Source organism: Schistocerca serialis, chromosome 2, assembly GCF_023864345.2.
Source record: "Schistocerca serialis cubense isolate TAMUIC-IGC-003099 chromosome 2, iqSchSeri2.2, whole genome shotgun sequence".
In the NCBI taxonomy this organism is placed as follows: domain Eukaryota; kingdom Metazoa; phylum Arthropoda; class Insecta; order Orthoptera; family Acrididae; genus Schistocerca; species Schistocerca serialis.
Window position 1 is genome coordinate 804,701,744 of NC_064639.1, and position 22,899 is coordinate 804,724,642.

A 22,899-nucleotide genomic window follows, 5' to 3' on the forward strand; every position below is an offset into this window, starting at 1 on the left:
TCTTCGCGTGCTTGACAAGGTGATACAGGGCCACCGTTTCGTCTGCGCGTACTGATGTTACTTTGGATCGAACCTTAAGTCCTTCTAACTGCTCCCGTTTCAGACTGATTAATTTAGCTTTGATTCTCTTAATTTCCCCTATTCTAGTAGCCGTGGCATCCGCTCTGTCATACAAATCTCTTAATACGGAGTAATAAAATTCCATTGTCCTGCGAATTCCAGTAGCCCGTTCAATACCAAAGGACATAAGAACCCTGCGCAGTTTGGGCTTCGCTTTATAGGTCCACCATGCTATAATGCTAGGGAAGGCAGGAAGAGTGCGGAGGCACTGCTCCCAAGCACGCCTGACGGCCTCCTCCAGGTCTGAGTCGGTTAATAATGAAAGATTAAGATGCCACTGATTTTTAAACCAGCGCGTGGGTTGTTGTTGTAAGTTGATACACGCAACCACGCCACTGTGGTCTGAGAAACTGGTAGGAATAGTTTCTACATTTAATAAGTTAGTTGCTAAGTTTTCAGACACATAAATCCTGTCGATCCTGCTACAGGAATTTCCAACGATGTGTGTGTACCTCACTAAAGTTGGGTACCGAGCTTCCCAGGTGTCCTTGAGTTTAAGATCATAAACAAGACGGTTTAAGTCAGGTGAATAATTAAAATCCGGTGTCTGATCTTTTCTGGACAATACACAATTAAAATCACCTCCAATGATCAGCTGCGGAGGATTGTTCCGCAGTAAATAAATGATATCTTCCTTATAAAAGCGGGCTCTGTCAGCTCTACGAGTACTCCCGGAAGGCGCGTACAAATTAATAACAGTAACGCCAAAAATAGTGACACTCAGTCCTCGACCGGATTCTAATCTTTCAATGTGGGCAAACGGAATACCTTCCCTAATTAAGACGGCAGTCCCCACGTTCGTTTCTGGGGAAGAATTGATTATTGCAACAAAACCGGTAAGGTTTATTTGCTGCAAGGCCACCTCTTGTAAAAGGGCGATGTCTGTATCCGACTCGTAAAGATATTGTTGTAGAGCACGCACCTTGACGTCAGACCGGATCTTGTTAATATTTAACGTTGTTATTTTATATGCCTGTGACATACTGAGACCTATGCAGGAAGGGGGAGGAATTAATCATCGCCAACGGTCGGATCGTCATGCCATTCCATTTGTTTATCCGGTTGTGAAGCCAAGTCATGCTCGTTGTGTTTGCCCCCGGCATCTTTATTCTTAGTTTTCTTTCGGACAACGTTCACATTTGGTTGGATTCTGTTCCTGCGGCGCCCACTATGAGCCATCTCGGCAGACGGCGGCGTGGGCGGGTCGTGGGGAATGTCAACGGCCGACGACGGTCCCGACACTACGGCCTGAATCACTCGCGCCGTGTCCTCCGGCGGCAACCCAGCTGCGGAAGTACTTTCGCTGTCAACACGTTTGTTATCAAACTCCACATGAAGTGGTGTGTTGACATTTTCCGTCACCGACTGCTGTTTATGTTCGCGTTCCGTGTTATGACAACATTCCTGTTGTGTTGCCGAGTTGCGAGCCGCCGCCGTTGGCTGTTCGGCATCCTCAGCTAGAGGCGTGGTCTGGTTACTATCACGACTGTCTACGCCGTGGTGAACCCCTGCAGCGACCTGCTGTTCACATGTCGGTCGGTCCACCGGAACCTGTTGCCGTGGTTGGTTGGAGGGCCGACCATCCGTCCCCTGCGACGCCGCGACAGCAGCTGAAATGTCACTATGTGACATGCCAGAGGAAATATCGTCTACTAGAACGGAACCTTTTAAGAACTTAGTATCAGATCTACGTTCCTGCGAGTCCTGTCTCTTTGATTCTGGGGTACTGTGGGCTTCGTCCTCAGAACTACTACCGTCACAAGTCCTACGCCGTTTGTTGGTAGCAGTGTCTCCGGTCGCAAGTGTCGGTTCGTCCGTACTTGTCCGAGGCAAGGTTGGAAATTCCTCAATGCGCACGACTTCCTGTTCATGCAACGCAGCTACACCCCCGGCTGTAGCACTTTCTGCCGCTTGATTATCGGTAATAATCTCCGCGAGCGTTAGCCGTTTCCGTTGCTGTAAGGAATTTTTTAATACGAAAACCCGTTTAGGACAATCTTGACGCATGTGGCCACTCTCATTGCGGATGTGACACGTCAAAGTTTGACCAGAGTACGTAACTTGAACCCTGTAATCGCAAACCATAATATGGGAAGGAATATTGACTTTCACATGCATATCTACTGACCGAACACCACTGAAACACTGCAAGCGATGTTGGCTAGACCAGCGTTCATTTCGAATCTGTTTGACATCCCCATACTTGCTTAACACATCTTTTAAATAACAATTTTCAACTTCCGGGGGCAAATTAAAAATACGTACAGTTTTATATTCTACGTCGGCATTAGTAACGGTGACGGTACTTACAGAGTTATCCCGATGCCGGAATTCAACTCGCCCGCCATGCTTCATTAGTATCTTATCCAGCAACACAGGGTTCAGCAATTTGACAAAAAAACAATATTGCTCCATGTCGTAATATGCAGTGTGCACCTGATCAGAATTGATACCAATAACGTCCACTATCCAGTCATGAATTTCCAGCGATGTCGGTTGTACGTGACGGGTTGACTTTTCAAATTCAAAGCGGAGGGTACTTTTCCTGGGAAATAACCTGGCCATATCAGAAATTAACAAGCGGTCGAGGCCGCTAAAGAATAACAAAGAAAACGGTTAGAAACTCCAAAACAATTAACGGAAAATTTCACTGCACTTATAACAGAAAGTAAACACAACACAAATATCACAACTCGCAAACTCTCCGGTTAACAGCGCTCTCAGCACGTCCGTGTAGCTTCGTGTCTCAAGCGCGACTGACGACCAACGAGCCACCTGGCTGGAGCAGTCAAGTTAATCCCAAGTAGTGGGCCTCACAGGGAACACAAACTTTCACGCGAATTCGCAAGATAAACGCTTTCTGCAGGCAGCACTCACCACTGATGAGAAGAATATTGAAGGCAACGAATAAAAAGCGAAATAACTTCATCGAGCACTGCTTATGAACAGCCGGCAGTGCCTCAGTTTCGGTATGTGGTTTCTCAGGGTTAAGAGAAGGCGAATGCACTAAACAAAAGAACATCGGGAAACCAAGCACCAACTCATAACGAAAAGATTGCACAATATACTGCAAGCAAAACTTCCAGAAGACGGATACTGAAGACGCCGCAGACAAAAGAATTATTCTATGCAGTAACGATTATCTAGGAAGCGTGAATTGCATGTGCTGCTCCACCACACAACTTCTTTTGATACTGTTTTACTTATTCTAAATTTTCATTACCTGATCGTCTCTAAAATACTGTGCGGTTATCACCTGGTTTCCAACAGCGATAGTAGTAAGTAAGTCGACTACAAAGTCTTTCAAAGTAGGTCAGACACAAAAAAAAAAAAAAAAATTTTAGCTGCGTGTAGCTCATGTCATTCTGCTTTCAATCGTGAATCTCCGGCTGGGAGTAGTGGCGTACTTCTGTAATCCAAGCTTCTGGGAGGCCGTTGTGTGGGAGAGATCTGGAAACAACTACAGATTCGACCGTTCCACGAGCTCAGGAACGGCCGCGAGGCCTTCATCGAGCTCTGCAGGTCGACAGATGATAGTGTGGAAATTTCGGCAAGCGGTGGCTAAGGGTTAAGAGAAGCCAAACGCACTAAACACAAGAAAGTCGGGAAACCGAAGCACACAACTCATAACGAAAAGATTGCGGAATGCATTGCGAAAGCAAAACTTCGAGAAGACCAACTCTGAAGCCATCGGCGAGCTAGGAATTATTCCGCACAAGAAGCGATCATGTAGGAAGAGCGAGCCGAGGCTGTCGCTCGACCACACAATAAATTTTTGCTTAATCCCAATTTGCAGTACCGGTTCAACACTAGAATACTGCGCCTTGGTTCTTCCAAAAGCGATAGTAATAAGCACGTCGACTGCAGTGTCATTTGGGGTAGTGAGTCAGACATGGAGAGGATATGAGGCGGGTGGAATATGCAACGACAGGGGCATTGCAGGGCGGCCGCCGGCTCCTTGCGCTGTGGCGCACCGGTGCCGGCGGCGGCCTGGCTGGGCTGCTGGTGCCTCCATGTTGAGCTGCCGCCGAGACCAGGCAAAGTGCCGCTAACGAAGCGATTGCCTTTGGTGACATCTTTTGCAATAACGACTGCGCGAATCGACGGTATCTCGTAAGGAAGGAAAGAGCAGCAGCTGCCGCCGAGCCCAGGCGCCGTGCCGAACACGCAGAAGGTCCCCGGCTCGATTGCGGGCGGAAACCCGTTTTCGTCGCACTCAGCAAGACACTTGCTACGATCTCTACTGTGTTCATTTAAATCAACTGCAAACGTTCCATCAGCAGGGTGCACATGGCTCAAATGAAACATGAAACGGTTTCAGAACTGGTTGTCGGATTTTAGCGCTGACTTGGAGGCCTGGAAATGCGCGAAACAGCCGCCGCCATGCGATTTGTTACCACACCGTTGTACAAAACGCAAGGGCTCGTCCGGGAATAGAACCCGGGACCTCCTGCACCCGAAGCAGGAATCATACCCCTAGACCAACGAGCCTATTCGTTCCGAAAACGCACTGCATGTGAATGACGCCACCTTTGATGGCCTCACCAAGTAGGGCTGCAGCTCAGCCAGCGTTCTCCCTGTCTGTCGCGGTTAGATTGTTTCCATCGACGTCTTTTACTACAGGAACTTCACGAATCGGAGGGAGCTCGTAGCCGATGCCCTTGCTAACACAGAAGAGAAACTGTTGCTATTACGAGTCTCCGGGTGGTACACGAAAATGACCGTTGTTTGCGTGGTGTAGCGGTTATCACGTCTGCTTTACACGCAGAAGGTCCCCGGTTCGATCCCGGGCGGGAACACAACAATTTTAATCTACATTTCGGATTTCATTTCCGAGATGACCTCACGTCCGCGTATGCAGAGACAAGCAATGTTGTATGCTAGACGGATAGGGCGTCATTTTACTGTCAAATACTGTTGCTCTCTTATTGCACCGGTATTTGGTAACTGAGAACGACCCTAGCTCCATTATGGCAGGCAAAATTTATAATCCGGTTCTTCAGGGCTACTTCAAGTGCGCTTGCTACTGGCTTTCCTGAGCTCACCCTACTCGCCTTGTCACAGCTCTGTCAAAGTGTGATGCAAACTAATAATGAGAAACTCTTAGCCACGCTCAATCTTACATGCCACTCCTTGGTTGTTGCCGTCGCTAGTAAGATGAGGGTAGACTGTCGCACAATTAAGCTGAATCTCCACTCACGGTGCACATATCCCGCAAAGACAACCTTGTTTTCCGTTGCATGCAAAATTACCGTCTGCCTTTCTACCGAATTCCACCTACGTACTTTACTGGTGCCGCATTCTTGTTATATCCACGTGCTATAACAGGCGTCAACTCTTCATTGAGGAGCTGCAACCGGGGCTGAGTTCCACCTACTCTTCAGCACGGTCAAAATGGCAGGGCTCGTCCGGGATTTGAACCCGGGACCTCCTGCACCCAAAGCAGGAATCATACCCCTAGACCAACGAGCCACCTGGCTGGAGCAGTCAAGTTAATCCCAAGTAGTGGGCCTCACAGGGAACACAAACTTTCACGCGAATTCGCAAGATAAACGCTTTCTGCAGGCAGCACTCACCACTGATGAGAAGAATATTAAAGGCAACGAATAAAAAGCGAAATAACTTCATCGAGCACTGCTTATGAACAGCCGGCAGTGCCTCAGTTTCGGTATGTGGTTTCTCAGGGTTAAGAGAAGGCGAATGCACTAAACAAAAGAACATCGGGAAACCAAGCACCAACTCATAACGAAAAGATTGCACAATATACTGCAAGCAAAACTTCCAGAAGACGGATACTGAAGACGCCGCAGACAAAAGAATTATTCTATGCAGTAACGATTATCTAGGAAGCGTGAATTGCATGTGCTGCTCCACCACACAACTTCTTTTGATACTGTTTTACTTATTCTAAATTTTCATTACCTGATCGTCTCTAAAATACTGTGCGGTTATCACCTGGTTTCCAACAGCGATAGTAGTAAGTAAGTCGACTACAAAGTCTTTCAAAGTAGGTCAGACACAAAAAAAAAAAAAAAAAATTTCGGAGCTGCGTGTAGCTCATGTCATTCTGCTTTCAATCGTGAATCTCCGGCTGGGAGTAGTGGCGTACTTCTGTAATCCAAGCTTCTGGGAGGTCGTTGTGTGGGAGAGATCTGGAAACAACTACAGATTCGACCGTTCCACGAGCTCAGGAACGGCCGCGAGGCCTTCATCGAGCTCTGCAGGTCGACAGATGATAGTGTGGAAATTTCGGCAAGCGGTGGCTAAGGGTTAAGAGAAGCCAAACGCACTAAACACAAGAAAGTCGGGTAACCGAAGCACACCACTCATAACGAAAAGATTGCGGAATGCATTGCGAAAGCAAAACTTCGAGAAGACCAACTCTGAAGCCATCGGCGAGCTAGGAATTATTCCGCACAAGAAGCGATCATGTAGGAAGAGCGAGCCGAGGCTGTCGCTCGACCACACAATAAATTTTTGCTTAATCCCAATTTGCAGTACCGGTCCGACACTAGAATACTGCGCCTTGGTTCTTCCAAAAGCGATAGTAATACGCACGTCGACTGCAGTGTCATTTTGGGTAGTGAGTCAGACATGGAGAGGATATGAGGCGGGTGGAATATGCAACGACAGGGGCATTGCAGGGCGGCCGCCGGCTCCTTGCGCTGTGGCGCACCGGTGCCGGCGGCGGCCTGGCTGGGCTGCTGGTGCCTCCATGTAGAGCTGCCGCCGAGCCCAGGCAAAGTGCCGCTAACGAAGCGATTGCCTTTGGTGACATCTTTTGCAATAACGACTGCGCGAATCGACGGTATCTCGTAAGGAAGGAAAGAGCAGCAGCTGCCGCCGAGCCCAGGCGCCGTGCCGAACACGCAGAAGGTCCCCGGCTCGATTGCGGGCGGAAACCCGTTTTCGTCGCACTCAGCAAGACACTTGCTACGATCTCTACTGTGTTCATTTAAATCAACTTCAAACGTTCCATCAGCAGGGTGCACATGGCTCAAATGAAACATGAAACGGTTTCAGAACTGGTTGTCGGATTTTAGCGCTGACTTGGAGGCCTGGAAATGCGCGAAACAGCCGCCGCCATGCGATTTGTTACCACACCGTTGTACAAAACGCAAGGGCTCGTCCGGGATTTGAACCCGGGACCTCCTGCACCCGAAGCAGGAATCATACCCCTAGACCAACGAGCCTATTCGTTCCGAAAACGCACTGCATGTGAATGACGCCACCTTTGATGGCCTCACCATGTAGGGCTGCAGCTCAGCCAGCGTTCTCCCTGTCTGTCGCGGTTGGATTGTTTCCATCGACGTCTTTTACTACAGGAACTTCACGAATCGGAGGGAGCTCGTAGCCGATGCCCTTGCTAACACAGAAGAGAAACTGTTGCTATTACGAGTCTCCGGGTGGTACATGAAAATGACCGTTGTTTCCGTGGTGTAGCGGTTATCACGTCTGCTTTACACGCAGAAGGTCCCCGGTTCGATCCCGGGCGGGAACACAACAATTTTAATCTACATTTCGGATTTCATTTCCGAGATGACCTCACGTCCGCGTATGCAGAGACAAGCAATGTTGTATGCTAGACGGATAGGGCGTAATTTTACTGTCAAATACTGTTGCTCTCTTATTGCACCGGTATTTGGTAACTGAGAACGCCCCTAGCTCCATTATGGCAGGCAAAATTTATAATCCGGTTCTTCAGGGCTACTTCAAGTGCGCTTGCTACTGGCTTTCCTGAGCTCACCCTACTCGCCTTGTCACAGCTCTGTCAAAGTGTGATGCAAACTAATAATGAGAAACTCTTAGCCACGCTCAATCTTACATGCCACCCCTTGGTTGTTGCCGTCGCTAGTAAGATGAGGGTAGACTGTCGCACAATTAAGCTGAATCTCCACTCACGGTGCACATATCCCGCAAAGACAACCTTGTTTTCCGTTGCATGCAAAATTACCGTCTGCCTTTCTACCGAATTCCACCTACGTACTTTACTGGTGCCGCATTCTTGTTATATCCACGTGCTATAACAGGCGTCAACTCTTCATTGAGGAGCTGCAACCGGGGCTGAGTTCCACCTACTCTTCAGCACGGTCAAAATGGCAGGGCTCGTCCGGGATTTGAACCCGGGACCTCCTGCACCCAAAGCAGGAATCATACCCCTAGACCAACGAGCCACCTGGCTGGAGCAGTCAAGTTAATCCCAAGTAGTGGGCCTCACAGGGAACACAAACTTTCACGCGAATTCGCAAGATAAACGCTTTCTGCAGGCAGCACTCACCACTGATGAGAAGAATATTAAAGGCAACGAATAAAAAGCGAAATAACTTCATCGAGCACTGCTTATGAACAGCCGGCAGTGCCTCAGTTTCGGTATGTGGTTTCTCAGGGTTAAGAGAAGGCGAATGCACTAAACAAAAGAACATCGGGAAACCAAGCACCAACTCATAACGAAAAGATTGCACAATATACTGCAAGCAAAACTTCCAGAAGACGGATACTGAAGACGCCGCAGACAAAAGAATTATTCTATGCAGTAACGATTATCTAGGAAGCGTGAATTGCATGTGCTGCTCCACCACACAACTTCTTTTGATACTGTTTTACTTATTCTAAATTTTCATTACCTGATCGTCTCTAAAATACTGTGCGGTTATCACCTGGTTTCCAACAGCGATAGTAGTAAGTAAGTCGACTACAAAGTCTTTCAAAGTAGGTCAGACACAAAAAAAAAAAAAAAAAATTTCGGAGCTGCGTGTAGCTCATGTCATTCTGCTTTCAATCGTGAATCTCCGGCTGGGAGTAGTGGCGTACTTCTGTAATCCAAGCTTCTGGGAGGCCGTTGTGTGGGAGAGATCTGGAAACAACTACAGATTCGACCGTTCCACGAGCTCAGGAACGGCCGCGAGGCCTTCATCGAGCTCTGCAGGTCGACAGATGATAGTGTGGAAATTTCGGCAAGCGGTGGCTAAGGGTTAAGAGAAGCCAAACGCACTAAACACAAGAAAGTCGGGTAACCGAAGCACACCACTCATAACGAAAAGATTGCGGAATGCATTGCGAAAGCAAAACTTCGAGAAGACCAACTCTGAAGCCATCGGCGAGCTAGGAATTATTCCGCACAAGAAGCGATCATGTAGGAAGAGCGAGCCGAGGCTGTCGCTCGACCACACAATAAATTTTTGCTTAATCCCAATTTGCAGTACCGGTTCGACACTAGAATACTGCGCCTTGGTTCTTCCAAAAGCGATAGTAATACGCACGTCGACTGCAGTGTCATTTTGGGTAGTGAGTCAGACATGGAGAGGATATGAGGCGGGTGGAATATGCAACGACAGGGGCATTGCAGGGCGGCCGCCGGCTCCTTGCGCTGTGGCGCACCGGTGCCGGCGGCGGCGTAGAGCTGCCGCCGAGCCCAGGCAAAGTGCCGCTAACGAAGCGATTGCCTTTGGTGACATCTTTTGCAATAACGACTGCGCGAATCGACGGTATCTCGTAAGGAAGGAAAGAGCAGCAGCTGCCGCCGAGCCCAGGCGCCGTGCCGAACACGCAGAAGGTCCCCGGCTCGATTGCGGGCGGAAACCCGTTTTCGTCGCACTCAGCAAGACACTTGCTACGATCTCTACTGTGTTCATTTAAATCAACTTCAAACGTTCCATCAGCAGGGTGCACATGGCTCAAATGAAACATGAAACGGTTTCAGAACTGGTTGTCGGATTTTAGCGCTGACTTGGAGGCCTGGAAATGCGCGAAACAGCCGCCGCCATGCGATTTGTTACCACACCGTTGTACAAAACGCAAGGGCTCGTCCGGGATTTGAACCCGGGACCTCCTGCACCCGAAGCAGGAATCATACCCCTAGACCAACGAGCCTATTCGTTCCGAAAACGCACTGCATGTGAATGACGCCACCTTTGATGGCCTCACCATGTAGGGCTGCAGCTCAGCCAGCGTTCTCCCTGTCTGTCGCGGTTGGATTGTTTCCATCGACGTCTTTTACTACAGGAACTTCACGAATCGGAGGGAGCTCGTAGCCGATGCCCTTGCTAACACAGAAGAGAAACTGTTGCTATTACGAGTCTCCGGGTGGTACATGAAAATGACCGTTGTTTCCGTGGTGTAGCGGTTATCACGTCTGCTTTACACGCAGAAGGTCCCCGGTTCGATCCCGGGCGGGAACACAACAATTTTAATCTACATTTCGGATTTCATTTCCGAGATGACCTCACGTCCGCGTATGCAGAGACAAGCAATGTTGTATGCTAGACGGATAGGGCGTCATTTTACTGTCAAATACTGTTGCTCTCTTATTGCACCGGTATTTGGTAACTGAGAACGCCCCTAGCTCCATTATGGCAGGCAAAATTTATAATCCGGTTCTTCAGGGCTACTTCAAGTGCGCTTGCTACTGGCTTTCCTGAGCTCACCCTACTCGCCTTGTCACAGCTCTGTCAAAGTGTGATGCAAACTAATAATGAGAAACTCTTAGCCACGCTCAATCTTACATGCCACCCCTTGGTTGTTGCCGTCGCTAGTAAGATGAGGGTAGACTGTCGCACAATTAAGCTGAATCTCCACTCACGGTGCACATATCCCGCAAAGACAACCTTGTTTTCCGTTGCATGCAAAATTACCGTCTGCCTTTCTACCGAATTCCACCTACGTACTTTACTGGTGCCGCATTCTTGTTATATCCACGTGCTATAACAGGCGTCAACTCTTCATTGAGGAGCTGCAACCGGGGCTGAGTTCCACCTACACTTCAGCACGGTCAAAATGGCAGGGCTCGTCCGGGATTTGAACCCGGGACCTCCTGCACCCAAAGCAGGAATCATACCCCTAGACCAACGAGCCACCTGGCTGGAGCAGTCAAGTTAATCCCAAGTAGTGGGCCTCACAGGGAACACAAACTTTCACGCGAATTCGCAAGATAAACGCTTTCTGCAGGCAGCACTCACCACTGATGAGAAGAATATTAAAGGCAACGAATAAAAAGCGAAATAACTTCATCGAGCACTGCTTATGAACAGCCGGCAGTGCCTCAGTTTCGGTATGTGGTTTCTCAGGGTTAAGAGAAGGCGAATGCACTAAACAAAAGAACATCGGGAAACCAAGCACCAACTCATAACGAAAAGATTGCACAATATACTGCAAGCAAAACTTCCAGAAGACGGATACTGAAGACGCCGCAGACAAAAGAATTATTCTATGCAGTAACGATTATCTAGGAAGCGTGAATTGCATGTGCTGCTCCACCACACAACTTCTTTTGATACTGTTTTACTTATTCTAAATTTTCATTACCTGATCGTCTCTAAAATACTGTGCGGTTATCACCTGGTTTCCAACAGCGATAGTAGTAAGTAAGTCGACTACAAAGTCTTTCAAAGTAGGTCAGACACAAAAAAAAAAAAAAAAATTTCGGAGCTGCGTGTAGCTCATGTCATTCTGCTTTCAATCGTGAATCTCCGGCTGGGAGTAGTGGCGTACTTCTGTAATCCAAGCTTCTGGGAGGCCGTTGTGTGGGAGAGATCTGGAAACAACTACAGATTCGACCGTTCCACGAGCTCAGGAACGGCCGCGAGGCCTTCATCGAGCTCTGCAGGTCGACAGATGATAGTGTGGAAATTTCGGCAAGCGGTGGCTAAGGGTTAAGAGAAGCCAAACGCATTAAACACAAGAAAGTCGGGTAACCGAAGCACACCACTCATAACGAAAAGATTGCGGAATGCATTGCGAAAGCGAAACTTCGAGAAGACCAACTCTGAAGCCATCGGCGAGCTAGGAATTATTCCGCACAAGAAGCGATCATGTAGGAAGAGCGAGCCGAGGCTGTCGCTCGACCACACAATAAATTTTTGCTTAATCCCAATTTGCAGTACCGGTTCGACACTAGAATACTGCGCCTTGGTTCACCAAAAGCGATAGTAACAAGCACGTCGACTGCAGTGTCATTTGGGGTAGTGAGTCAGACATGGAGAGGATATGAGGCGGGTGGAATATGCAACGACAGGGGCATTGCAGGGCGGCCGCCGGCTCCTTGCGCTGTGGCGCACCGGTGCCGGCGGCGGCCTGGCTGGGCTGCTGGTGCCTCCATGTAGAGCTGCCGCCGAGCCCAGGCAAAGTGCCGCTAACGAAGCGATTGCCTTTGGTGACATCTTTTGCAATAACGACTGCGCGAATCGACGGTATCTCGTAAGGAAGGAAAGAGCAGCAGCTGCCGCCGAGCCCAGGCGCCGTGCCGAACACGCAGCAGGTCCCCGGCTCGATTGCGGGCGGAAACCCGTTTTCGTCGCACTCAGCAAGACACTTGCTACGATCTCTACTGTGTTCATTTAAATCAACTTCAAACGTTCCATCAGCAGGGTGCACATGGCTCAAATGAAACATGAAACGGTTTCAGAACTGGTTGTCGGATTTTAGCGCTGACTTGGAGGCCTGGAAATGCGCGAAACAGCCGAGCCCAGGCAAAGTGCCGCTAACGAAGCGATTGCCTTTGGTGACATCTTTTGCAATAACGACTGCGCGAATCGACGGTATCTCGTAAGGAAGGAAAGAGCAGCAGCTGCCGCCGAGCCCAGGCGCCGTGCCGAACACGCAGAAGGTCCCCGGCTCGATTGCGGGCGGAAACCCGTTTTCGTCGCACTCAGCAAGACACTTGCTACGATCTCTACTGTGTTCATTTAAATCAACTTCAAACGTTCCATCAGCAGGGTGCACATGGCTCAAATGAAACATGAAACGGTTTCAGAACTGGTTGTCGGATTTTATCGCTGACTTGGAGGCCTGGAAATGCGCGAAACAGCCGCCGCCATGCGATTTGTTACCACACCGTTGTACAAAACGCAAGGGCTCGTCCGGGATTTGAACCCGGGACCTCCTACACCCGAAGCAGGAATCATACCCCTAGACCAACGAGCCTATTCGTTCCGAAAACGCACTGCATGTGAATGACGCCACCTTTGATGGCCTCACCATGTAGGGCTGCAGCTCAGCCAGCGTTCTCCCTGTCTGTCGCGGTTAGATTGTTTCCATCGACGTCTTTTACTACAGGAACTTCACGAATCGGAGGGAGCTCGTAGCCGATGCCCTTGCTAACACAGAAGAGAAACTGTTGCTATTACGAGTCTCCGGGTGGTGTAGCGGTTATCACGTCTGCTTTACACGCAGAAGGTCCCCGGTTCGATCCCGGGCGGGAACACAACAATTTTAATCTACATTTCGGATTTCATTTCCGAGATGACCTCACGTCCGCGTATGCAGAGACAAGCAATGTTGTATGCTAGACGGATAGGGCGTCATTTTACTGTCAAATACTGTTGCTCTCTTATTGCACCGGTATTTGGTAACTGAGAACGCCCCTAGCTCCATTATGGCAGGCAAAATTTATAATCCGGTTCTTCAGGGCTACTTCAAGTGCGCTTGCTACTGGCTTTCCTGAGCTCACCCTACTCGCCTTGTCACAGCTCTGTCAAAGTGTGATGCAAACTAATAATGAGAAACTCTTAGCCACGCTCAATCTTACATGCCACCCCTTGGTTGTTGCCGTCGCTAGTAAGATGAGGGTAGACTGTCGCACAATTAAGCTGAATCTCCACTCACGGTGCACATATCCCGCAAAGACAACCTTGTTTTCCGTTGCATGCAAAATTACCGTCTGCCTTTCTACCGAATTCCACCTACGTACTTTACTGGTGCCGCATTCTTGTTATATCCACGTGCTATAACAGGCGTCAACTCTTCATTGAGGAGCTGCAACCGGGGCTGAGTTCCACCTACTCTTCAGCACGGTCAAAATGACAGGGCTCGCCCGGGATTTGAACCCGGGACCTCCTGCACCCAAAGCAGGAATCATACCCCTAGACCAACGAGCCACCTGGCTGGAGCAGTCAAGTTAATCCCAAGTAGTGGGCCTCACAGGGAACACAAACTTTCACGCGAATTCGCAAGATAAACGCTTTCTGCAGGCAGCACTCACCACTGATGAGAAGAATATTAAAGGCAACGAATAAAAAGCGAAATAACTTCATCGAGCACTGCTTATGAACAGCCGGCAGTGCCTCAGTTTCGGTATGTGGTTTCTCAGGGTTAAGAGAAGGCGAATGCACTAAACAAAAGAACATCGGGAAACCAAGCACCAACTCATAACGAAAAGATTGCACAATATACTGCAAGCAAAACTTCCAGAAGACGGATACTGAAGACGCCGCAGACAAAAGAATTATTCTATGCAGTAACGATTATCTAGGAAGCGTGAATTGCATGTGCTGCTCCACCACACAACTTCTTTTGATACTGTTTTACTTATTCTAAATTTTCATTACCTGATCGTCTCTAAAATACTGTGCGGTTATCACCTGGTTTCCAACAGCGATAGTAGTAAGTAAGTCGACTACAAAGTCTTTCAAAGTAGGTCAGACACAAAAAAAAAAAAAAAAATTTCGGAGCTGCGTGTAGCTCATGTCATTCTGCTTTCAATCGTGAATCTCCGGCTGGGAGTAGTGGCGTACTTCTGTAATCCAAGCTTCTGGGAGGCCGTTGTGTGGGAGAGATCTGGAAACAACTACAGATTCGACCGTTCCACGAGCTCAGGAACGGCCGCGAGGCCTTCATCGAGCTCTGCAGGTCGACAGATGATAGTGTGGAAATTTCGGCAAGCGGTGGCTAAGGGTTAAGAGAAGCCAAACGCATTAAACACAAGAAAGTCGGGTAACCGAAGCACACCACTCATAACGAAAAGATTGCGGAATGCATTGCGAAAGCGAAACTTCGAGAAGACCAACTCTGAAGCCATCGGCGAGCTAGGAATTATTCCGCACAAGAAGCGATCATGTAGGAAGAGCGAGCCGAGGCTGTCGCTCGACCACACAATAAATTTTTGCTTAATCCCAATTTGCAGTACCGGTTCGACACTAGAATACTGCGCCTTGGTTCTTCCAAAAGCGATAGTAACAAGCACGTCGACTGCAGTGTCATTTGGGGTAGTGAGTCAGACATGGAGAGGATATGAGGCGGGTGGAATATGCAACGACAGGGGCATTGCAGGGCGGCCGCCGGCTCCTTGCGCTGTGGCGCACCGGTGCCGGCGGCGGCCTGGCTGGGCTGCTGGTGCCTCCATGTAGAGCTGCCGCCGAGCCCAGGCAAAGTGCCGCTAACGAAGCGATTGCCTTTGGTGACATCTTTTGCAATAACGACTGCGCGAATCGACGGTATCTCGTAAGGAAGGAAAGAGCAGCAGCTGCCGCCGAGCCCAGGCGCCGTGCCGAACACGCAGCAGGTCCCCGGCTCGATTGCGGGCGGAAACCCGTTTTCGTCGCACTCAGCAAGACACTTGCTACGATCTCTACTGTGTTCATTTAAATCAACTTCAAACGTTCCATCAGCAGGGTGCACATGGCTCAAATGAAACATGAAACGGTTTCAGAACTGGTTGTCGGATTTTAGCGCTGACTTGGAGGCCTGGAAATGCGCGAAACAGCCGAGCCCAGGCAAAGTGCCGCTAACGAAGCGATTGCCTTTGGTGACATCTTTTGCAATAACGACTGCGCGAATCGACGGTATCTCGTAAGGAAGGAAAGAGCAGCAGCTGCCGCCGAGCCCAGGCGCCGTGCCGAACACGCAGAAGGTCCCCGGCTCGATTGCGGGCGGAAACCCGTTTTCGTCGCACTCAGCAAGACACTTGCTACGATCTCTACTGTGTTCATTTAAATCAACTTCAAACGTTCCATCAGCAGGGTGCACATGGCTCAAATGAAACATGAAACGGTTTCAGAACTGGTTGTCGGATTTTATCGCTGACTTGGAGGCCTGGAAATGCGCGAAACAGCCGCCGCCATGCGATTTGTTACCACACCGTTGTACAAAACGCAAGGGCTCGTCCGGGATTTGAACCCGGGACCTCCTACACCCGAAGCAGGAATCATACCCCTAGACCAACGAGCCTATTCGTTCCGAAAACGCACTGCATGTGAATGACGCCACCTTTGATGGCCTCACCATGTAGGGCTGCAGCTCAGCCAGCGTTCTCCCTGTCTGTCGCGGTTAGATTGTTTCCATCGACGTCTTTTACTACAGGAACTTCACGAATCGGAGGGAGCTCGTAGCCGATGCCCTTGCTAACACAGAAGAGAAACTGTTGCTATTACGAGTCTCCGGGTGGTGTAGCGGTTATCACGTCTGCTTTACACGCAGAAGGTCCCCGGTTCGATCCCGGGCGGGAACACAACAATTTTAATCTACATTTCGGATTTCATTTCCGAGATGACCTCACGTCCGCGTATGCAGAGACAAGCAATGTTGTATGCTAGACGGATAGGGCGTCATTTTACTGTCAAATACTGTTGCTCTCTTATTGCACCGGTATTTGGTAACTGAGAACGCCCCTAGCTCCATTATGGCAGGCAAAATTTATAATCCGGTTCTTCAGGGCTACTTCAAGTGCGCTTGCTACTGGCTTTCCTGAGCTCACCCTACTCGCCTTGTCACAGCTCTGTCAAAGTGTGATGCAAACTAATAATGAGAAACTCTTAGCCACGCTCAATCTTACATGCCACCCCTTGGTTGTTGCCGTCGCTAGTAAGATGAGGGTAGACTGTCGCACAATTAAGCTGAATCTCCACTCACGGTGCACATATCCCGCAAAGACAACCTTGTTTTCCGTTGCATGCAAAATTACCGTCTGCCTTTCTACCGAATTCCACCTACGTACTTTACTGGTGCCGCATTCTTGTTATATCCACGTGCTATAACAGGCGTCAACTCTTCATTGAGGAGCTGCAACCGGGGCTGAGTTCCACCTACTCTTCAGCACGGTCAAAATGACAGGGCTCGCCCGGGATTTGAACCCGGGACCTCCTGCACCCAAAGCAGGAATCATACCCCTAGACCAACGAGCCACCTGGCTGGAGCAGTCAAGTTAATCCCAAGTAGTGGGCCTCACAGGGAACACAAACTTTCACGCGAATTCGCAAGATAAACGCTTTCTGCAGGCAGCACTCACCACTGATGAGAAGAATATTAAAGGCAACGAATAAAAAGCGAAATAACTTCATCGAGCACTGCTTATGAACAGCCGGCAGTGCCTCAGTTTCGGTATGTGGTTTCTCAGGGTTAAGAGAAGGCGAATGCACTAAACAAAAGAACATCGGGAAACCAAGCACCAACTCATAACGAAAAGATTGCACAATATACTGCAAGCAAAACTTCCAGAAGACGGATACTGAAGACGCCGCAGACAAAAGAATTATTCTATGCAGTAACGATTATCTAGGAAGCGTGAATTGCATGTGCTGCTCCACCACACAACTTCTTTTGATACTGTTTTACTTATTCTAAATTTTCATTACCTGATCGTCTCTAAAATACTGTGCGGTTATCACCTGGTTTCCAACAGCGATAGTAGTAAGTAAGTCGACTACAAAGTCTTTCAAAGTAGGTCAGACACAAAAAAAAAAAAAAAAATTTTAGCTGCGTGTAGCTCATGTCATTCTGCTTTCAATCGTGAATCTCCGGCTGGGAGTAGTGGCGTACTTCTGTAATCCAAGCTTCTGGGAGGCCGTTGTGTGGGAGAGATCTGGAAACAACTACAGATTCGACCGTTCCACGAGCTCAGGAACGGCCGCGAGGCCTTCATCGAGCTCTGCAGGTCGACAGATGATAGTGTGGAAATTTCGGCAAGCGGTGGCTAAGGGTTAAGAGAAGCCAAACGCACTAAACACAAGAAAGTCGGGTAACCGAAGCACACCACTCATAACGAAAAGATTGCGGAATGCATTGTGTAACCTCCCCACCGAAATTTAAAAGGAAAATGACAATACTTAATACAAATGGGAGCCAAGTGTAACCTCCCCACAAAAATTTTAAAAGAAAGGACGATACTAATTAGAAATGCTGATGGACATTGCTCTATGCGTAACCTGCCCACAATGAAATGTACTGACAATGGCAACAAAATGTGAAATTCGCAATCTGACTCAGATATAAATTCTTCACCAAAAATTAAAGTCCATTCAGTGATAAGAAAATTCAATTAAACCGAAATATCGGTCTTTGGCCCCGTGTAAAACAATCAGAATTAAAGTCTTACCTCAGAATAAATGGATGTCACATTTCTGCTCTTGTTGTTGCGCACCGCTTGGAGGAACTGCATTGCAAATAATAATATTCTCTTTTTTTTGTGATTCTAGTGAAATTTTTCTTCAAAAGAAGTGGAATGAAATGGGAAGTGCAACGAGATCTTTAGTTCAATAAAAAATTAAATTTTTGAAAAAATGCTTTTGAAATAAAAATTATTATTGGGGAACTTGTTGCAGAATAATTACAATTTTTCATTATCTAATAATTGTATTAATTAACAGTATACCTTATTCACCATCTTGACCAGTGTTGCCGACCGCCTACATCACACAACCGCACTGGGCTACTACTACTGACCGATCGCTCTGCATGACGACTATTAGCATACTTCACTGCACGACTACTACTAGAGTACTGCACTCAACTAGACAGAGCTACAGACTCGCAACGACTACTGCTGACAGACTCGCAACGACTACTCAACAGACTCGCAACGACTACTCGACAGACTGAGAACCGCTCGCAACACTCGCGCGGTCAAGCGCATACTCTCTGGTCACAGATGCTACAATGCCTCGCCATCGCTGCTATGTTACATACGTGTTTCATAACCCTCCACTGGGGGGGCAAAAATTTGGCAGCGATGGTGAGTCATTTGGACTTGCCAAGCGCGGCAAAATTTTTCTTTAATTAACAAAATCCTACAACTTACAGAATATTTAAATGTTGTGCACATGCACTAAGTACAAAATATATCAGACAAAGACAAAATGTGAATACAAAACATAGTAGCAAATCAGAAAAATGTATATATAAATTTTTTGACAGATAACAAAGTGCACAGGCACTGAAAAAATTCTTTAGCATATTCAGAACAAGTAAACAGACTGGCAAAAAATATTATGTTGACAAGTGACATGAGTGCACATGCACTGTAGTTCAGAAAATAAAAAATGTATATACAATATAAAAGACAAGAGTGTACATATACTGTACTTCAGAACAAATCGAAAAATGTCTTTAGCATTTTCGCAATAAATAAACATAATGGCAAGAAAATCATGTCCAAAGTGCACATGCACTGAAAAATGTCTTTAGCATTTTCACAACAAATAAACATAATGGCAAACATCATGTCGACCAGTGCCATAAGTGTACTCGCACTGGAGTTCAACAAATCGAAAAATGTATAACCTATGAACATAAATGATGTTACCAAAAAAAATTTTTCTTTATGTGACAAGAACCAGGATAGGAAAGGGAAGGATTGCATCATGGTTGTAGCACTTTAGATTGCACACAGCTGCTCTGAAAGTCCATATCTTTCCACAGAAGTACAACACCAAGTGACACAACTTGAAGTTCTTTTCCCATCAGAATTTATCAGTGTAGCCAAGACACTGAACTGTCGTAGTAATGTTCCATGTTTTCATTTTGGCAGTACATTACGTACACCAAACAGTGGGACCATAATAATGTCTTCATCGCTCATGGTGGTGGACAGCATGTCGTGTCAACACCACACTCTTACAAGGCACACCAACGTAGAATTAGTGCAAAAACCAAATATAGTGCTCCATGATCACTAGGATAAACAGGACAAATGGACATTGCAGTAATTCAGGGTAGTCAGCTTATGAGGTGAAGGACATCAAGTCACATAATATTGACAATTACAGTCTTCATTGATAGTTTGTGGCATTCATAGCCCAGTTATTGAACATTTCTGTACCAAGTATGTAGTATTACAGAAAAATGTTCATTAATTGTTTTACATAGAATCAGTAGCCTTCTTTTCCTGGTTACAAAGCATTATGAAATAATCGCATTCTTTTCAGTTACAGAGTATAATTAAGAATCATTAACCTTCTCCTAATTACAGTTAATTAATCATTTGTCATTCCAATAATCATTAGCCTTTTCCTAATTACAGTTAATTAATCATTTGTCGTTAATTAATCATTTGTCTAATTACAGTTAATTAATCATTTGTCGTTAATTAATCATTCGTCTAATTACAGTTAATTAATTAATCATTTGTCATTTCAATATAGTAAGAATTATTAGCCTTAATTAATTACAAAGCATTATTAAACAGTACCATAGTTAATTAATTATGTGTCATTACAATCTATTAAGAATCACTAGCTGGCATCATGGGTAATCGTATTACAATAAACAGTGGCGGTTCTTGGCCAGTTACAAAGTATATTTAGTAAGACAGAATAATGTTCATCAGAAGCCTTAATTGAAAAGGAGAGTCAATTATTGGCCTAGCATTAACATAATACATTGAGTGATACAAATTATTGGCACTCATTGGCCATTAACCAAAACATGAAAACTCAACATGGAAAAAAAAGGACTAATTAATGGCATAATTAATAACAATTCTTCAAGTGACATTAATTATTGGCACTCAGTGGCCAGCAAGTATTGAATAGAATCATCATTCAGTATTATTCAGATTATTACGAAGTCATTATTAAAAATCAGTTAATTACAGTCAAATCATTAAAAATCACAGGCATTATAAGTAGTATCATTACAATAAACAGTGTTCCTCCTTCAGTAGTATTCAGATCATTACAAAGCCATTATTAAAATCAGTTAATTACAGTCAAATCATTAATAATCACAGGCATTATAAGTAGTATCATTACAATAAACAGTGGCAGTTATTAGCTAGTGACAAAGCATTATTTTGAATATAGTCTCATTAAGAGGTCATTACTCAAGTGACATGCTATTCAGAGCTAATCAGCATTACTCAGAACTTTCTCAAACTGGTATCACTACTTGGGACTGGTAATACATTATTTTTTTTTTTTTTTTTTTTTTTTTTTTTTTTTTTTTTTTTGTTAGCAATGCATTGCGTTGGGATCGATAGTTAATTGCTGAGACATAACACTATTTGCTTTTGACCTGTTGCTGCAAATGAGGATAAGTAACGTCATTCGTCATGAGTCAGCTGTAGCAAGGTCATGCAACAAGGCAGTATATGTGATCACATTTATAAATGATAGACACAAATGGGTAAAAATATAAAAATGCAAGTACTAGAACAGGTATAATAACTAACAGGTTTAGTAAGTATCATGAAAAGCTTCTCCTGGAAAAAATACAAAAACGGATTATTGACCTGAAAGGAGAAACGCACACTATGCTGAAAAGTAGTGAACTTCGAATTAACAGGTAGTGAAATGTGTATAAAAATGTGTTCCATAGCTGTCCTTTCCAAAACTTTCTGTCATCCTACTATGCAATGTAACACCTGCTGTCAAAGCAAACTGCAACAAATACTTAAATAACTACGTAGCATAAATACATAACTTCAACATTATCCTCATCTGTAAAAAAAAAAAAAAACTTCATTATCCATATCATCATAACTTCACTATTATCATCATCTGTAAAGAAAAACTTCATTATTCATAACATCATATCCTTCATCATTATTCATCAGTATTCATTATCATCTGCAAAAAATCACTTCATTACTCATTATACAATTATTCCTTATCTCTAGCATATTTCATCACTAAAACTAAGATGTGTAGTTCAGTCTGACAGCCTGCATCAATCACCTTGTATTCTGAAATAAAAAATTATTATTGGGGGACTTGTTGGAGAATGATTACAATAAATAAATTTTTTCATTATCTAATGATTATATTAATTAATAGTATACCTTATTCACCATCTTGACCAGTGTTGCCGACCGCCTACATCACACAACCGCACTGGGCTGCTACTACTGACCGACCGCTCTGCATGACGACTATTAGCGTACTGCACGCGACGACTACTAACAGAGTACTGCTCTGCATAGCGACAACTAGACAGAGCTACAGACTCGCAACGACTACTGACAGACTCGCAACGACTGACTGACAGACTGAGAACCGCTCGCAACACTCGCGCGGTCAAGCGCATACTCTCTGGTCACAGATGCTACAATGCCTCGCCATCGCTGCTATGTTACATACGTGTTTCAATTGCGAAAGCAAAACTTCGAGAAGACCAACTCTGAAGCCATCGGCGAGCTAGGAATTATTCCGCACAAGAAGCGATCATGTAGGAAGAGCGAGCCGAGGCTGTCGCTCGACCACACAATAAATTTTTGCTTAATCCCAATTTGCAGTACCGGTTCGACACTAGAATACTGCGCCTTGGTTCTTCCAAAAGCGATAGTAATAAGCACGTCGACTGCAGTGTCATTTGGGGTAGTGAGTCAGACATGGAGAGGATATGAGGCGGGTGGAATATGCAACGACAGGGGCATTGCAGGGCGGCCGCCGGCTCCTTGCGCTGTGGCGCACCGGTGCCGGCGGCGGCCTGGCTGGGCTGCTGGTGCCTCCATGTAGAGCTGCCGCCGGGCCCAGGCAAAGTGCCGCTAACGAAGCGATTGCCTTTGGTGACATCTTTTGCAATAACGACTGCGCGAATCGACGGTATCTCGTAAGGAAGGAAAGAGCAGCAGCTGCCGCCGAGCCCAGGCGCCGTGCCGAACACGCAGAAGGTCCCCGGCTCGATTGCGGGCGGAAACCCGTTTTCGTCGCACTCAGCAAGACACTTGCTACGATCTCTACTGTGTTCATTTAAATCAACTTCAAACGTTCCATCAGCAGGGTGCACATGGCTCAAATGAAACATGAAACGGTTTCAGAACTGGTTGTCGGATTTTAGCGCTGACTTGGAGGCCTG

The 22,899-nt window shown here is 46.5% G+C and overlaps 15 non-coding genes across 15 annotated transcripts; 5 read left to right on the plus strand and 10 right to left on the minus strand.

Annotated features, from left to right (window-relative positions):
- Positions 1-4,539: 4,539 nt before the first annotated feature.
- Trnap-cgg (transfer RNA proline (anticodon CGG)) lies at positions 4,540-4,611 on the minus strand. The gene has a single exon. It is a non-coding gene; the product is annotated as a tRNA-Pro (tRNA).
- Positions 4,612-4,846: 235 nt separating this feature from the next.
- On the plus strand, positions 4,847-4,919 carry Trnav-uac (transfer RNA valine (anticodon UAC)). Its single transcript has one exon. It is a non-coding gene; the product is annotated as a tRNA-Val (tRNA).
- Positions 4,920-5,520: 601 nt separating this feature from the next.
- Trnap-ugg (transfer RNA proline (anticodon UGG)) lies at positions 5,521-5,592 on the minus strand. Its single transcript has one exon. It is a non-coding gene; the product is annotated as a tRNA-Pro (tRNA).
- A 1,649-nt stretch (positions 5,593-7,241) lies between these two features.
- Trnap-cgg (transfer RNA proline (anticodon CGG)) lies at positions 7,242-7,313 on the minus strand. Its single transcript has one exon. It is a non-coding gene; the product is annotated as a tRNA-Pro (tRNA).
- Positions 7,314-7,548: 235 nt separating this feature from the next.
- On the plus strand, positions 7,549-7,621 carry Trnav-uac (transfer RNA valine (anticodon UAC)). The gene has a single exon. It is a non-coding gene; the product is annotated as a tRNA-Val (tRNA).
- Positions 7,622-8,222: 601 nt separating this feature from the next.
- Trnap-ugg (transfer RNA proline (anticodon UGG)) lies at positions 8,223-8,294 on the minus strand. Its single transcript has one exon. It is a non-coding gene; the product is annotated as a tRNA-Pro (tRNA).
- Positions 8,295-9,918: 1,624 nt separating this feature from the next.
- On the minus strand, positions 9,919-9,990 carry Trnap-cgg (transfer RNA proline (anticodon CGG)). The gene has a single exon. It is a non-coding gene; the product is annotated as a tRNA-Pro (tRNA).
- A 235-nt stretch (positions 9,991-10,225) lies between these two features.
- On the plus strand, positions 10,226-10,298 carry Trnav-uac (transfer RNA valine (anticodon UAC)). The gene has a single exon. It is a non-coding gene; the product is annotated as a tRNA-Val (tRNA).
- A 601-nt stretch (positions 10,299-10,899) lies between these two features.
- Trnap-ugg (transfer RNA proline (anticodon UGG)) lies at positions 10,900-10,971 on the minus strand. Its single transcript has one exon. It is a non-coding gene; the product is annotated as a tRNA-Pro (tRNA).
- A 1,995-nt stretch (positions 10,972-12,966) lies between these two features.
- Positions 12,967-13,038, minus strand: Trnap-cgg (transfer RNA proline (anticodon CGG)). Its single transcript has one exon. It is a non-coding gene; the product is annotated as a tRNA-Pro (tRNA).
- A 211-nt stretch (positions 13,039-13,249) lies between these two features.
- Positions 13,250-13,318, plus strand: Trnav-uac (transfer RNA valine (anticodon UAC)). The gene has a single exon. It is a non-coding gene; the product is annotated as a tRNA-Val (tRNA).
- A 601-nt stretch (positions 13,319-13,919) lies between these two features.
- Trnap-ugg (transfer RNA proline (anticodon UGG)) lies at positions 13,920-13,991 on the minus strand. Its single transcript has one exon. It is a non-coding gene; the product is annotated as a tRNA-Pro (tRNA).
- A 1,996-nt stretch (positions 13,992-15,987) lies between these two features.
- Positions 15,988-16,059, minus strand: Trnap-cgg (transfer RNA proline (anticodon CGG)). The gene has a single exon. It is a non-coding gene; the product is annotated as a tRNA-Pro (tRNA).
- A 211-nt stretch (positions 16,060-16,270) lies between these two features.
- Positions 16,271-16,339, plus strand: Trnav-uac (transfer RNA valine (anticodon UAC)). The gene has a single exon. It is a non-coding gene; the product is annotated as a tRNA-Val (tRNA).
- Positions 16,340-16,940: 601 nt separating this feature from the next.
- On the minus strand, positions 16,941-17,012 carry Trnap-ugg (transfer RNA proline (anticodon UGG)). The gene has a single exon. It is a non-coding gene; the product is annotated as a tRNA-Pro (tRNA).
- Positions 17,013-22,899: the final 5,887 nt, after the last annotated feature.